Genomic DNA, 12386 nt, shown 5'->3' on the forward strand with positions numbered 1-12386 from the left:
TGACCCCTTTAGAGGAAAAAATGTTAAGAATTACAGTAACTGACTTATGTTGACAGGGCAGCAAAGTAGGTAATGAATTAAATGCAATGTTACTAATTTTGATTGATAGTGTATAATTATGCTGTCAAACGTATTTGAATTTATATTAGACTGTAAATCTGTATTGGACTTCATTCTTCCCTTGGTAAAAGGAAAAAAACACACAACGAGAACCTAAAACTACCCCCCATATACACCTGAGATGAATCATTTAAAAATTGAAGCATGATTCAGTTTCCAATCTTTTTCTGTACTGCTATTTTACAAAAAGTAAAAGAGATGGTAAAAAGGTTTCACTAGTTCAGCTTTCCTCCTTGTTGGCAGTATCGCACTGAGAAATTCCTTAAGTTCTTAGTGTCTGAGAAGCGAGAGGTAAATATCTTCTCTGAATTTTGATGTTATTGGCAGCAGTGAATCCTCTGACAGCCCTCCATGCTCTTAGGGCTTTTTTCATTCTTAATAGGCTTGGTCTCATTGGAGATTTTAGCACCCGAAGGCAAAAGGCAGCCTTCCACATTACCTTGAGCTGTTCTGAAGAATGCAAAGAGGAACTAAAATATCATTTTACCTAAAAATGACATTTATGGAAGAATACAGGAGATCAGATTATTCTGGCAGTAGCTCTCATAGCAAATGTTATTTAGCTTGACAAGCTAAGCATGAAGGGATACGCTTTATTAGGATGCAAATTCTGTGTATGTGATTGATTTGTTGTGTAATATTTTCATGCATTATTTGGTTTATCAGAATCGTACATGTATTACTATATAAAGAGGCTTTACTAAAGTCTCAGAAATAGTATTTCACTATTCATGAGGATGAAAGTCAAGATGGCTGTAATTTCAAAGTTTAATAGGAGTCTATATATCTCCTTTACAATAGATGACTCCAGTTTTCCTAAAACAAGGGGTTTTGCTTCTTGCTGCTTTGTACATCCCTTTATTTTTGTCTTTGTTCCCTGTGTTGCCTTATTTCTTCTCTGTGCTGCTTCATAGTCACTGTTTCAGATCCTGTTTTCTTGAGGTGGTAATGCTGACAAATTTTACACTGCCCTTTGATACTTCATCCCTGTCTACCTTCCTTTGCCCCAAGAATTTGTGCCTCAGTGACCTCCAGGAGCAACTGTCTTGTGTTTTAAGAGTAATTTAAAGAGTTTAACTATGACTTCTAAGCTTTTGCTTGCCAAGTATGTTTGTGTAAGTCAACTGGCTTTGTACTTTCTAAGATGCTGAATTTACCCGTCTTTCTGATCTGTATGAGTAACAGCCATTAGTGCTTAACAATCACATAGTTGAAAAAGGTGCATAAAAGTGGAATTTACTTTGTAGTAATGTTATTTATCAGTTCTTGACATTCAGCATATTTAGTTGCAACATATGTTTGGCTGGAGATGAAACTTTGAGCACTGTAAAAGCTTTAGTTGGAGGTGGCCTTTCAGGAACACTGCTGTGTGGGCTTTTCTCTCTTGTGGTACTGTGGGTGCAGCAATTCAGTCATCTGCTAGCTACAGGGCTTTCAAAATACCAGCCTGAGCATCCAAGGCAATTGGGTGCTGAACTCCTGTTTCCTTTGACTGGAATCCTCACGCTGGGTTGCAAGCTGGTATCCAAAGCCATGGGAGCAACGTGCAATGCATCATCTTATTTTTATTGACGTCTGTTGGTGAAACTTGTCCCAGCTGTCTTCGTTCCTGTGATAGTAATTACAGTAATAATCAGCTAACACGCTAATGTCAACAGCCTTTTGTTTTTATTATGAAGAGAGAGACAGACCTATTAAAAATATTTTCATAGCTGTATGATGACGCAAGAGCACTATGTGTAGAGTTCTTTGTTTAGAAATTATAATGCATAGATGTTGCTTCCCTAAAGAAAAAGGGGGAGGATATTTTCCACTGATGCTTGTTCCTTGTTTCTTTTGAAAACCTGGATTAGGTAACAGGCCTTTTGGGATCTCCTATTAAATTTTCTTGTGAGATGAATCAACTTGGAGGCTGCTGAGGCTATGGAGGAAAATATTTTTTAAAATGTTTTTGAGAAACATCTGAACTTCTTGCAGCTGTTTTTCAGAAGTTCTGAATACTGTTTGATTCTGCTGAGAAAAATTCTACTTATTCTTAGCGTTTCTAGAAATTAATTTTTTTGTATCAGTTGAAGCATTCTCCCCCCCCCCCCCCTTTTTTGAAAAGGCTTTGGATGTAATTTCAATACATCCTTATGTTATTAATTATGTAAGGCTTCTAGAGCTTTGAACTGTTGTTCTGCAGGTGAATTGCTGCTCTGAGAATAGCTGTTGTGGGATGCAGCAGAAAGGTGGGGGAAGCGAAGCAGTCCTTGTTTGAGATGCAGGATGCTGGAATCAGGGAGATGAGTCTGCAAGGATTCCGCATTGCTTGTAGCGCTGGATATTGACATCTGGAAAGTAGAAAACAATCTTTCGAATGCTCTACAAGTAACACATTTTAGTTCTTTCAAGGGTGATGTAAGAAAATAGCCTTTTTCAGTAGAACCAAGTTCTTTCTTCCCTCCCCCCTTATGTACGCCTACACCAATGTTTTTTCAGCTCTGCAAGTGTGTTTTTTCTCACTCTCTCTGGTGTGTAGGCGGCCTTCCCCATCACAATTGAGCTTTGCAGGCAATCTTTTTTTTTTAGAAAAAAAAATCGTCTTTACACAGCAGGTCTATAATTTAACACCAAAGAAAATGGAGAGCTCTAGTTTAGAATTATGATGCATCTCAGTAATGGGTGAAGAATTTCACCTTAAAGAAAATAAGGAAAATTTTTCTTCACCAGAAGACCACCTGCAGAAATGTATTCACCTGCTGCCCAAATGACTTGCCAAAATATCAGTAGTGCAGTTTCAGGCTGATAGATTTTAAACCTTTTACTCGCTTCATTAGACTGAGTTGAAAATGAGCTTTTCTATCCCCAAATTAGAATGTGATTCTACTTGAGAGACGGGCTGAGTTTGTTGATAATGTCAAAGTTTAAATGTAATTCTTCCTGGAATGTTACTGTTAAAATGTGTTCAGTTTATAATTATGATTTTAGGCTGTAATTACTTCAGCGAGCTCTGATGGTGCTGTCTGGCTCATTTTAAAGAGGTTTGGTTAATACTAATTTTCTCGCCACCAAGTATTCCAACTTCACTTGACCTGTCTGGAAATACTGTCGGGAGAGTAGAAATGGATGGCTTAAATTTATTTGCTTTAGCGATCTATGAAATTTCAGAGATTGTTGTAATAAAGTAACTAACACTTGTGGCATCGTGTTATGTGCAGTTCAAGCTGGCGTTGCAGCTGAAAGCAGCCATCCTTGACTGCTTATTCTGTCCCGTGTTGTCTCTGCCTTACGTCAGCACAAGTGCTTAGGTAGCCTGACAGTGAACTGGACTGGAGAAAGCCAGGTTGGAGACATGATCTAAGCCTTCTCAGTTCTCCTTACTTAGATCTGGATTTGAATCATTCTCTTTGACAAGATTCCCTGCACATCTCCTCTAGCACATGAGCTTGGTGGGAGTAGAGGAGGACAAAAATTGAGCAGCAGTTCGTGCTCCAGCTTGTGCCTCTGTGGAGTTCCTGAGGCTGCATCGTAAGTCTCCACAGTTAGATCTGCTCGCCCAGTCTAATTTTAGAGGGCTCCCATCATCTGTGGGTGCAAGCCTTTTGTAGCAATAGTCAGAGGTCAGACGGTAAGGCTGAAATGATACAGATTTTATTACAGGACCCTTTATATAGGAAGGACCAGCTTTGAAACTTTCCTTCCTACTCTTGGAGGCTTCTTAGAAGGCTGCAATTGATGATAGATAACTTCACTCCTGCTGTTCCCTTGTGCTTGACGTGTGTGATTTAGGTTTATGCTGAATAGTGAGGAAAAAGTGGGCCACAGCACTGAGAAGTATCCTGGTTTTTTTTAGGTATAACCAAATGTTTGTTTGATCCCCCAAATGTCTGGCAGAATGTGTTCCAGGAGAAAACCACTTGATTCAGAGAGAGGGTGATAAAGAAGGTTGTTATTGTTACAGTGAGAAACTTCTCATCTAGGCACTCTGAGATGAGTGCATCTGAGCTGCAGAAACTTAATAGGTTTATGGTTTCATAAATCTTTGTAAGAAGCCAGAAGGAACAACAAGCAGAATTTCCACAATATCCCTTTATGTTTTGAAAAAGATTCCACCCTTTGATTTCCCATTCAAATTTTGTTCCCACCTATGGTCTTTCTGCTTTTAGGATTTGCTGTGCTATGATTCATCTGAACCTCTTAGCAACAGCCACCAGCAGTTTTTGCTAAAGCTTCCCTTGCCAGCCTCCTCAGGAATTTGGGTAGGTAAGAGTGCATGCTCTGCTCTATACTGTCTGGTGGTCGTCCTTTGCAGTAATGCTAGTTGCCCTGAAATTGGTGTTGGCTTTGGGACTACCACTAATGTGTAGTGTTTCAAGCAGTACAGAAGGGGCGTTCTCCAGCAGAACAGTTTAGGCTGGCGTCCTCCGAGTGCCAGCCCATACCTGAGTCTGTGGCTGAACGCATCCTCTCCATGTGAGAGCTTTTTCAGGAAGCAGATGTGAGGGAGCTAGATGGCTATTCCCCCCCGGCTTCATGCTAGGTATTTGTAGAAGCGTTCCTAAAAGCAGGTTGGACTCTGTTCAGACTGTTACAGAATGTATGGTTTTGTCACATTTTCAAAAGCACAGTAGTTCTTGTAGGTGGTTTCTTTTAATCTACTTGTGAAACTAAACTTGTTTTGTAAGGAAGAAAGGGATGATTACTCTGAATGTGCCTGACTGATTCTTGGTAAAGACTGGCTTTTAGTATGTGGTCCATTTTTTTCACTGACCCTATAATGTACTTTCAGGGAGTTTATGAAAAGATAAAGAGGATGTTGCAAGCATGAGATATTGCAGTTCTGTCCATACAGCCTTGCCCTCCGCCTTGTATCAGTGCAAGCCCTTTGCAGGTGTGTAATGCTCTAGCTCAAGAAGGCATAGCAGGAAGACTGGAGAATTGCAGTGCGTGGTTTTGCCAGGGGGATGGGGAGTGGTGGTGTTGCTTTTACAAAGAGGCAGGGGTGGATTAGCTTTCAGAGGGATCAGCATCCTGATCTAACACAACATGTTGCACAAGGTGTAGCGCTGCCTGAAGGGAGAAGACCAGAATATTTGCTAGGGACCACAGGGAGAACAGCACTGAGATCTGGACGTAGATCAGCTAAAGCTGATTTGCAACCAGACACTAGCACTCTTCGTCAGAAGTGCAGGTACAGCCCCTTCCACTGAAATCCTTGTGATGCTCTGTTTATTGACAAATGTTGAAAATTACAGACGTAGGATATGCAAAGGGAGTCCAGATTTAGAAATGACAAGCACTGTAATAAGCATTGCTACTAAAGAAGAAATCCTTCCTTGAAACATGGTTTCATCAGCCTGTGGGATGTTTAAAGAAACAAATAGGTTTCTTATTTGAGAGAATTAGGTGCATGCAACTTTTGTTCACTAGTTGAAACTGTTTCCCAGGGTTATTTTTAAAATAGCTTAATTTCAGCTTTAATTATACAGATTTGCATTTACAACTGAATATATTTTAACTAGTAACTGTTCAGTTGGCTTGTGAGCTCATAAGCTCATATTTCTGTAGACCCAGTCTCATTGAAATCAGGAGGTTTTACGGATGCGAGTTAAGCTTATCTGTAAAGCATAACCACATTAACAGGTGACTCTTCTAAAAATAGCGATGTGCTCAATAAAGCCAATTTTTGCTTGTTTCAGATACCTTTACATATCTACTTAGATTCTGTATTTAGGGGCAAGGCTCTCAGCAGCATTAATTTCAAGTTCTGTTAGATTCTCCACGTCCTTATATTAGTAGCGACAGAATAAAAGTTGAGAGATTCTGCATGCAGAGTAGTCAGAGACTGCCGCCTTCTCCTTGACCTGCACTTAAAATTACAAAAGGACTGGGAGAGGGAAGAGGAAGGGATGGTCAATGTGACTAAGTGGCTAATACTGACCTGAAGTTATATTTGGTAGGCTGTTTTTAAAGCTCCTGGCTTTATCTCTGCTATTCCTGTTGACAGGTCAAAGCCCTGTGGCATTTATCACTGTGGCAGTAAGGCGTGGTTGCATGGGGTGGACTTGAGGTGGGAAAGGATTTGCATCAGTGATTATTGCTCTTCCACAGGGGCATATTTAAGAATATGTAGTGCTGTGTTCCCTGTCATGGGAGACAGCAACTGGATGGGAAGCATTTCTCTGAGAACGGCCAACAGGAGACGGACAGAGCTGCGTAGCATTTTTACGTTTCGCAGGTTTTCTTTTTTTCCCCCCAGAAACTTCCTGAAGGTTTAGTTGGTGTTTGTACAAAGTGAGTTTGTCTTCAAGTCCAAACAAAGATAGGAGTAAGCCCTACAAATACTATTTAGAAGTAGCCTCATTATGAATAAAGGAAGGATGTTGCTTGGGGAGTGAGTGTGTGTTTTCCTGTGTGCATGCAGGTATCTGAGAAAGGGAGTAGGGACATTAGATGCTCTCATTGAGGCGTAAGTGTTCCCGAGTTAGTGATTGCCTTCCACTCTGGTTTTGTACTGCAATACTGCAGTGGTAAGTGCAGCTACTATCTGTAAATGGAGAAGAAATGGTAAGTGCTTAGTGTATTTTTACCTTCTTTTATGTCTAAAAACAGTGCAGTGAATTAATAGAAGTTGGTAGTGCTGTAGTTGGGAGATGAAATAATGTACTCTAGAACTGGAGAACAATTGCAATTGTACCCTGCAGTTGAACAACCTTCAGTTGAACAAAACTGGTTAATGTTCTTAATAGCTAAATATGCCCTTTATAATAGGAAACGGTTGTTCTTGAGAAAAGTCTAACCTTTATTTCACTTTGTATGAGACTGAAAGAATTGCATATTCTTTCATTTAAGGCATAAGAGGGAATGAAAAGAACCTTGGATTGCTTAATGTTATGACTATCTGTAAGGTGGAAAGGTCATTGTGCTTTGATCACTGTTCTCTGTTAGTCTGGAATCACCGAGTGCCTGAGGCTGGTAGGGCCCCCTGGAGCCCGCCTGGTCCAAGCTCAGGCGGAGCCACCCAGAGCAGGGTGCCCAGGCCCACACCCAGGTGGCTTTTAAAGATCTCCAAGGAGGAGACAGACTCCTGGAGCACCCCTCTGGGCAGCCTGTGCCAGTGCTCAGCCACCCTCACAGTAAAGAAGTGCTTCGTGATGTTCAAATGGAGCCTCCTGTGCTCCAGTGTGTGCCCATTGCCTCTTGTCCTGTCATTGAGCACCACTGAAAAGAGCCTGGCTCTGTCCTCTTGGCACCCTCCGTTCAGGTATTTACAGACATCGATACCTAAACTACTGAAGATTTAGTGGGATGGACAGTAATAATTAATTTTCTTTGCTGTTATGGGCACCTGTTGACTAGGCAGGCTAGGAATGACAATGCACATGCAATGTCTGCAAACTTCCCAATTTCAAAATGGTTAGGCACACCCAAGTTAACTTTAATCTAGCTAGCCTGGATTAAAGAAGATTGTGAGGATTTAACAGTGTGGATTTTAGTACAGCCTGATCGAGACTGTCAAGGAGTCTGGGCACTTAATCACTGCAATCCTGTGCCCTGGAAAATGAGTGGGTTTTGTAAAATGCTTATGTTACTGAATTCTGTAGTTTGCATAGATGTGGAGAGCTTCTGGTGGATGAGATGCATGTATCATACTGCATGTGAATTTTTCCTGGTTTTCTCTTTAAAATGTGGAACGCGGTATAACTTCAAATCATTAACTCTGTACTTACTACTGTGTATGATTATAGCTGTACAGTGATTAATAAACAAGGTGTTTTCTGTAATAGATGCCTTGTGGGAATGGCTGGTGAAGCATGAGCAACCCTGGTGTTTTGAGCTTCTGCATGGTTTAGCTTGCATATTGCTAAATTATAATATGCTGTGCTTCTTAAGCTTCAATAGCAACAGATTTCTGCAGTTAAAATATTTTTTCATTTTTGCAGGTTAGTAATGAGAGTCTGCTATTAAATCTGAGACTGAACAGAAGTGGAATCTGTGAAGCAGGGAAAAAAGTAAGCTGGTGGACTGAATTTTATTTTACCTTTTTAAAATCAGAAGGGACCATGGAATAGCATAATTGGAATTGGGAACTGTGAACTTCATGTGCTGCCCTTGACTAGTAGCATTATTTCTCTGCTTCATTTTTTTCTGTAAAAGGAAAATACTTGTTTCCTTTGAAGTGTTTTGAGAACATATGCAACTGCTACTACTTCAGCTGCATTGACCATTAGATTTCCTAAATTCATGCTTCAGAATAGACACCCCAAGTTGAAATACAGCATTTATTTGGAAAGCATCCAGTTTTCATTGAAGCATTTCTGGGAATTTAGAAATAAGCAATCCTTAAAGGATTCCATCTCTCTGAAAACAAAAGAAGCATCATTTCTAGCCTGAATTTGTTTAGGTGTAGTTTCCATTCATTGGTGTTTTTTAATATCTTTGCTAGATGGAAGATCAAATTCCTTCTGTCTCTTACTCCCCATATTCTTTCTGTAGGCATTTTTTTCCTTCAGTTTTTCAGCATCATTCTGAAACTGTAAAAGCAAGAACTAATTGCAGTTTCTTTGTGCCGAACAAAGTAACAACTGCTTTGCTCTCTTACTTGATATTCTTGCTTGTTTAAACATTAGTGGATTGCATAAGATTAGCCACAGCTATGTGTTTTGAGTTTTCTGTAGCATACACAGATTCAAGGAAGCTAACTAGTAAATGGGAGTAATGCACAAAGCTGTCACCTGTGCAGATCAGAGTTCACACTTTCCACTTGAGATCAGAGAAGATGAGCTCGCTTTTCAGTCTAATTGCGTTCACTGCTTATGCATAATGCAGGACCGCAACTTAACTCTGCGCCGTTTGATGAAAGATAAAGATCAGAGTCTGTGAGACAATGTGATGTTAGCTTTACAGATCCCAGCAGCATGAGGCATTAGTCATGTCTTTTTATGTATATAACATAGCATATGTGTACATACATATCGTTATGTGAATGCTGTATAGCTTGAGTGTTAGCAGCAATGCAATTAATAAACAGCATTTCCTGTTACTCTTAATTTGTATAGGCTTTTTAGCACATTAGTATTTTTATTCATGCTTCTATATGTTGTTAGATGACAATTCCTTCAATTATTTCCATATTTGAAGGCTTAGTACTAGGATACAGTTTTGTTACCTCAAAGCCATGCTGTTTATTGTATTGACCTTTATTAGTGCTAATTTTTTCACTGTTTTTTTTAAGTACATGTACATAGCCATTTTTTTTAACAAAGGAAGCTTATAATTTGCAGAAGTTGCAAACAAATTTTTTAACTCATCAGGGTAGTCGAAAACTCAGCTTTGGTTTTATGCGTGGTATTTTTACAGAAGCAAGCTGAATGTCTTAACACTTGGCTGAACTGCAAGCTCTCCCATGCCCCTACATCTCCAGTAGGAATAGAGGGAGAAGGGAGCAAGATGTCTCATTACATCTCAATGAACTTTTACACCCAGGTATATTAGAAAATATAGCTTCTGGTTGGGTAGCTGTGGTACAAGAAATTTCGGAGAAGATGACAGTTTTTGCTTTTTTTAAACTTTTTTTTTTCAACCAGTCTTGTGTGTGAGCATGGGTCTTTTTAAAGACCTTGAGCTCTTAGTATGAGAGTCATACATTGGGGGTAAGAGCCACTGCCGTTCTCGCTTCCTGACACTTCCGTGCAGTCAGAGATGTGTAATTACAGTAATTGTAAAGACCACAGCCCAGAGGCGCAGTAAATGTGCGCACATATAGTAGGATAGATAGGATTTTTAGAGTATGAGGAAGCACTGGATAATCATTGTTTCAACTCAAGTTTAATTTTGATTTTTCTTCTTGCTCTTATTCTTTTCTTTTTCCCCTTTATTTTGTCTAAGGCATGTTATTTCAGCATAACTTCCCCCTTTTTATTTGTCTTTTACTCTCTTCTAGCACCTTTGATAGGGGTCTTTGCAGAGGGAAGAGAAGTCGATGTTGAGAACCAGCACGCCATTCCTTTTTCAGAGAAGGAATAACTCCTGCTGTAGCCTCTCTACTTTGAAAACAATTGGTGTTGGGAGGAGGTTGTTTGGAAAGAGGATGAGCTGCAAAATAACTGGGGGCTGAGTGCCTTTCCAGCTGGGATTAATTTAGTATCAAAAGTTTATAGCATTCTTTAAACATTTACATGCTAGGCCATGAGGGAGTGAAGGGGGACAGACATGCATTCCTTGCAAATCTTTGCTCTTTGCCTCTGTCTTTGACTATAAAAGGGAAGCAGGGATAGATTTGATAAGGTTTCAGAGAAAAGTACAGGTAAAGCCAGTGGCTATTTAATATCTTTGCTGTGAAATGAAATTGTGGGCCAAGCATTCCCTCTTGGATTGTTCTTCCAAGAAGTCATTGTTTCTTCATTACTAAAGGCTAATCCAGGTTTTTCAGCTTTGTTTTTATTAAAATGAATTGGATGTAGAGAGGAACGTTGAGACTTGCGACCACGTCAAAAGAGCAGGTTAAATATTTGGACAAGTTGGATGGGTTTTCTCATACATTAAAATCTTAGCTCTTGTCTTTCATCCAGAAATCATGTTATAGTTAGCTTAGCTGTATTTGGTTAAATCAAATGTCCCTCTAGTCTAGTGGTGCTGCCTCTGACAGAGACAAGCAACAGATGTGGAAACATAGAGGAAAGGTTTGTAGCTGTAGGCTCACTTGGTGACTTCTGGCTCAGGACTTGCTGAATCAGGATGTCCAGAACCTTTTACTCCTTGTTGTCCTCCTTTTTTTTTCTTCTTTCTTTTACTTGAGAAGAGCAGTGTTGCGTTTGGTACTCAATGTAGGAATTCTGTGAAGTAGCATGATAAAGAACTTCTCAGAATAATTTACAGCACTGTGTACAGGTATCTTTGCCATTGGTTGTAGTAGTGGTTTTTTTTTTTAGTTTGTGTTTATCCTATGGTGAGAGTTGGTGCATCAATAAAGGAATACAGGTATCTCCATACTATTCAGTTTCACGAATTCTGCAAGGAATTTAGAAATGCCAGGTAGTATTGGTAATGGGTCTACTTTCCATACTTTATTATCTGTTACCAGTATGGCACCTAATGGTACGTGCCTCAGAGCTGTGAATCATCGCAGCGTGTAATATTTTTCCAGGATTTGGGCTCCCGTATTCATGATTTGGGCCCCTGTATTCATGGTTAGTGCTTAAACTTTTCTGGTTTTACTGCAGGTGAATAATTGCATGTGTGAAGTCATACCTACAGCATTTTTATTACCTGTTTTGAGTGTTACCCAAGTTAACAAAATAATTCGCTTGTGCATTTTTCTGGGATAGCTGTGCAGTTGCATACCTCTAGGCCATAGAAGTCCCCAAACAGTGACCAAAAGTGGTCTGTAAGGTCACTTATTGAATCTATAGAGCTGAATGAATTGTGACTGACCTTCTGAAGTTTTACGTAATTGGGATCTATAAGCTGTTTTCTAATTTTGTCTACTTTTTTCTAATTTTGCCTATTTAATGAAAACAGAGGTTTAGCCTGTCCCCTTAGATGAGTGAATTCTGAAGGAAAAACAGCATAAGAAACCTTTTAGAGACTCTCAGAGCTTGACCATGCATGTGGGAAATTGAGAGGCTGTTAGTAAATACTTTGAAATTCTGGTACTGGAGGTGTCAACAAACATCACCATTAAACAAAATTGTAAAGTCCTGGAAAAACTGATGGTCCTGCAAAAACTGCTTAGTCTTTTATAACCAAAGAACTGGTGTTAATTGTTTTGTTGTTTCATGTCAGACTTGGATTCCATTATATGGCAAAAATACTTGAAGTTTTCTTCCTTTTCTTTTGGTAAGCTGTAGAGAACTGACACCTTTCTTTTCCCTTTTTCAGGTAGAACCAACTCTTGAGGCAGGGATTTGGTTTTGGTGATCCAGTTATGAGTCTTGTAGAGGCTGGTGCTTGTAATGTTGTCTCAACTGTAAATACAATTTGCCAATAAAACAACTTTATTTTAGGACCTATGCGGTGATGATACTCCATTCTAAATTGACTGATGGGGTATTGAAATAGTACCTCTTGCTTGGCATTCACATTGCCAGTATGTCATGCTAATCTTGGCACGTATGAATTTAAAACATCTTTCTTGCCTTCCCCCCTACCGGAGTTAATCTGTTCAGGCATAAAACATAGTTTTCATCTTTTTCTTATTTAATCCATATTTGGTTACTTTCATACGGTTTGGGTTTGTCGCTTATGGTATCAGATTTTTAGTTCATCAGACCTGTAATTTCAGA

General features: G+C 39.5%; 1 protein-coding gene across 20 annotated transcripts in view; it reads left to right on the plus strand.

The window, feature by feature from the left end:
• SIPA1L1 (signal induced proliferation associated 1 like 1) overlaps window positions 1-12386 on the plus strand; it is a 210785-nt gene that overhangs the window by 69379 nt on the left and 129020 nt on the right. For 9 of the 20 annotated variants that reach the window (XM_066998661.1, XM_066998656.1, XM_066998672.1 and 6 more), the window contains one exon: window positions 8046-8114. The exons of 3 other annotated variants lie outside the window; for them this stretch is intronic. The gene's annotated coding sequence lies outside the window, so the exon portion shown is untranslated. Of the gene's footprint in view, window positions 1-4268; window positions 4362-8045; window positions 8115-9462; window positions 9589-12386 lie in introns of all 20 variants that reach the window. 8 more of the 20 variants (XM_066998663.1, XM_066998662.1, XM_066998655.1 and 5 more) reach the window with 3 other exon arrangements.

Source organism: Anser cygnoides, chromosome 5, assembly GCF_040182565.1.
Source record: "Anser cygnoides isolate HZ-2024a breed goose chromosome 5, Taihu_goose_T2T_genome, whole genome shotgun sequence".
NCBI classification, from domain to species: domain Eukaryota; kingdom Metazoa; phylum Chordata; class Aves; order Anseriformes; family Anatidae; genus Anser; species Anser cygnoides.